At 52.5% G+C, this 3,718-nt stretch overlaps 1 protein-coding gene across 1 annotated transcript in view; it reads left to right on the top strand.

Annotated features, from left to right (window-relative positions):
- The first annotated feature begins 2,908 nt into the window (after positions 1-2,908).
- The window catches only part of ASPHD2 (aspartate beta-hydroxylase domain containing 2), an 11,391-nt gene continuing 10,581 nt past the window's right edge, over positions 2,909-3,718 (top strand). The window contains exon 1 of the mRNA XM_003789838.2: positions 2,909-3,010. The gene's annotated coding sequence lies outside the window, so the exon portion shown is untranslated. The remainder of the gene's footprint in view (positions 3,011-3,718) is intronic.

A 3,718-nucleotide genomic window follows, 5' to 3' on the forward strand; every position in this document is an offset into this window, starting at 1 on the left:
TGAAAGAAACTTGTCTTAAGGAAAGAAAACCAGGTAGTTGAGGGATAGAGGAAGTAGGAAGTGATAGTAACTCATTTGTCCTATTTGCGTATTGTTCCAAAAGTATTTAAATACTTTTGAAAATACAAAATTAAATTAAAACATTGCAAAAAACTGTTCCTTTTTGGCCTCCCCTGAAGTTACAGTGCTTATGAATTTGGTGTGCTTCCTCCAAGGGACATTCTTTGCATTTATAAACATGTAATATTTTAAATTTAAAATAGGAGAAAGTATAAGTGTATTCTTCCAGTGCTTCCCCATCCTGCTTTTCTATAAATACATGTATATCCACATGTGTATGTATGTGTGTGTTACGTAGATGAAATCATACAAGCATAATTCTCTTTTTCTTCTTTGCTACTATTTGTCTGGGAGCTTTATCCATATTGCTACATAATATATCTAGCCCTCCCTTTAAGAGCTTCACAGTATTATATAAGATGAAAACTCAAATATTTCTTTATCTACCCTAGAATGTCTGTAGGGTAAATATAGTGTAGTGAAATTACTGGTTCCTAGTGCACACACATTTGTTGTTGTTTTAACAAATAACTACCAAAATCTTTCTGAAAGTGACCATACCAGTTTCTTTAATGTACCAGTCAAGCATTTCCTCAAGAATCTACACATTCGCTACTAACTTGTTGTGACCTTGATTGAGCAAGGCATGTCTTCTCTCTGGGCCCCTGGTGACTTCATCTGTATGTAGGAGGAAGGAATTGGGTGGACCCTCTGATTGTAAGAGATGGTATAATGATATGTTGTGCAGGCTCAGAGTGGGTCGGAAAAGCTGCCCTGAAGAAGACTGTGAAGGCAGGAGAATGCAGGCGGCAGCCAAGCTGCAGGCAGGCAATTTAGAAGCACTTGGTCCTCCTCTCCTCCCTCCATTAGCACAGTGACAGTTTATCTGAAGCTCTCACCCAGAGCCCCTTCTGGAAGGCCTGGATACCCTTTTCTGGCAGAACTGGCCTATTTGGGTCTCCCAAGGGTAGGCAGAGGCCCAGGTCATTTCCTTTCCATTTCCACAAAACTAAAAAGATGAAGAAAGGGCAAGCAGGGTTAACAAAATCGTATGGTAATTTTGCCACTGAACAAATAAATACTCTTAACAAATACAGAGCAGTGATCTATTGATATTATATAAATGCACTGGTCAAAGATAATTATGGGATTAATAGACAATATTAATTCATAATGTATTACAGAGTGGTTCAAGAACTGAACACACATTTATAACTATACAAAACATATTTCTTTCCAACCCTGCCAGGGTGATACTGTGACTGAATATAAAAATGCCTTTGGAGAAGTCTAAATCTGAGCAACTTTCTGAACAAGAGACAGGTCAAACAAACAGCCACCCCCACCTTCTCCACCCTACCTAGGCTCAACCACTCAGGCTGACAGTGAAGAAAGTTGTCCTATGTAATGTTTCTAAATCCGATGCCTGTGCTGATTTGAGCAAATCTGTAAGCATTTTATGGTTCCCCCAATGTATGCGTTTGGGTTTATTTTAGTGGAATAAAAGAAAAAATATTCTTCCTTTGGAGTTGGAAAAAGGAGAGAAACGACAGATTTGAGGAAGATTCTAAGACATGGAAGAGGTGGATCCTGGGAGAGACACAAGGTAGATTCTGGGACATGGCAAGAGATTGGTTCTCTTTCACCGCCCGCCCCCTTCCCCTCGCCCCAGCACTGTGCTTTCTTTGATTGATCAATTCAAATGGACTTCTGAAGTGGAAGGGAACATGGAGGAAGTGGGTCCTGGGACATTATAGAGGTGGACAGAGAGGAGACTGACTCCTCACAGTAGAGGCACGTCCTTAGGTCAGGGACCAGGTGAATTCTGGGACAGAAATGAGGTGGATTCCGGGGCCACGATAGAGATGAATTCTAGGGCATAGAAGAGGTGGGTCTGGAATAGGGAAAGATTGTGGCAAGACATCCCACTCCGTGTCCCCTGGACCCGTCCATGCATAGTGCCCCTGGTGCCCCTAACACATCCCATTTGTCTCCCCCAGGCCCGAGCTCCAGGGTCACTTCCTCTGATCGGCCTCCCTAGGGCCTCCTTCTCCACCTTACCAGGTCTCGCTCATCCTGCCTGTGCTTTCCCTTCCTACCACTCTGCCCAGTGGGGTGGTTGGGGGCCGAGTCAGACCCGTGATGACTTGAGCATTACTTGTCTCCTGGCTGGAGCGTGGCTCCCCGAGGGCACCGGCCATGCTCCCCGCGGCAGGCTCAGCACAGCACACACGACTGGGCACTGGGGTGGCCCGATCATGATTTGTATTGAGCGAAGGAGTTTTCCTACAGACTAAGGATCCTGTTTGATTCTGCGATTTCATTCCAAGTGTCTCAGGGGCCTCAAACATGTCTGTTGAGTCAATGAATAAAGGAAAAGAGTCACTGAGAAGGGTAAAGTGAAAGAGAAGGAAAAGGAAGACACGCGGAAGGGAGAGACTCAGAGAGCCAGGGAGAGAGACAGAGAGACAAAGGGAGGGAAAGCAGAGAGAGAGACAGAGCAAATCTAACAACGCCTCCCCGATTCAATGAACTGCCGAACGGACTGGGCGGGCGGCGCGTCTGGGGCACCAGGGCCAGAACCCTCCCGTGGGGGGGCGGGCAGAGCGCGCGGGGCCGGAGCCTTCTACTTCGGAGAGAGCGCAGGAGGTGCGGGGTCGGGGCGTCCCCCGGACCCGCCACGTCGGCCCCCGCGCCCCGCCCCCCGGAGGCCCGGCCGCGCGCGGCATTGTGGGAGTTGTGGTCCTCCCGGCCCCGCGGAGCGCAGCTCGGCGTCGGCACCGGCGGGGCCACCGGCTCAGCTCGGGCTGGGGCTCGGGCTCCAACAGCGTGGGCCGGGAAACGGCTGGGCTGTAGCTACGAGACGCGAGCAGGGGGCGTCCGCGCCCTCGGGCGGCGGCGTCGCCTCGGTCCTAGCAGCCGCCCCCGCCGCCCGCGCGCCGGGGCGCAGGTAAGCGGCGTCTACGGGGGCTGCTGGGGCGGGAGGGCGGAGCGGCCGGGCCGACCCGAGGAGGGGGCATTGAAGGCGGGAGCCGGGAAGCTGCAGGCCCGCGGTCCTCCCCGCCCGGCGCCGCCGGCTCCGCCGAGGATGCTCCGGGACGCCGGCACCCGCCTGCGCCCCGCATCCCGGCCCTGCCGAGGTGCCCTGCAGCTGAGCATTCGCTGTGTGCTGAGCCCTGCCGCCTTGGCCGTGTTCGCGACCCGGGCCAGGCATCACCCTCTTCCTTACAACCCCCCATTTTTTCTCCCTCCACCCCCGCCGCCCTGTCATGGTCCCCTCCCCCATTACCCTCTTCCCCGGTGACCCTTTTCCTCGCCGCCTCTTCCCCAACCCCAGCCCTCGGCATCCCACACTTCCCATATTTTCCGTGGTGACCCTCCTCCCTTGTCCAGTGAGCTATAACACGCCATAACCGCCTTCCCTGGTCTTTAGCTCATTGCCCACTTTTCCAGGCAGCACTCACCTTTCCATCGTCCCATCTCCCTCGTCTGACCTCCTGGTGGTCACCATCTGTGTTAACCCACCTTCTGCCCTCCCCTCTTTCCCACTCTCCACGGATGGGTGCTGTAAAAGCTGAGAGCCTGAGGACAGTAGGTCCCCAGGTGCGCTTCAGAGAAGGGCTGGCCCCAAGGCAGCTTTCTGGCTCCCGAGTGGAGC

The sequence above is a fragment of the Otolemur garnettii genome, unplaced genomic scaffold, assembly GCF_000181295.1.
Source record: "Otolemur garnettii isolate 467f Iridium unplaced genomic scaffold, OtoGar3 scaffold00038, whole genome shotgun sequence".
NCBI classification, from domain to species: Eukaryota; Metazoa; Chordata; class Mammalia; order Primates; family Galagidae; genus Otolemur; species Otolemur garnettii.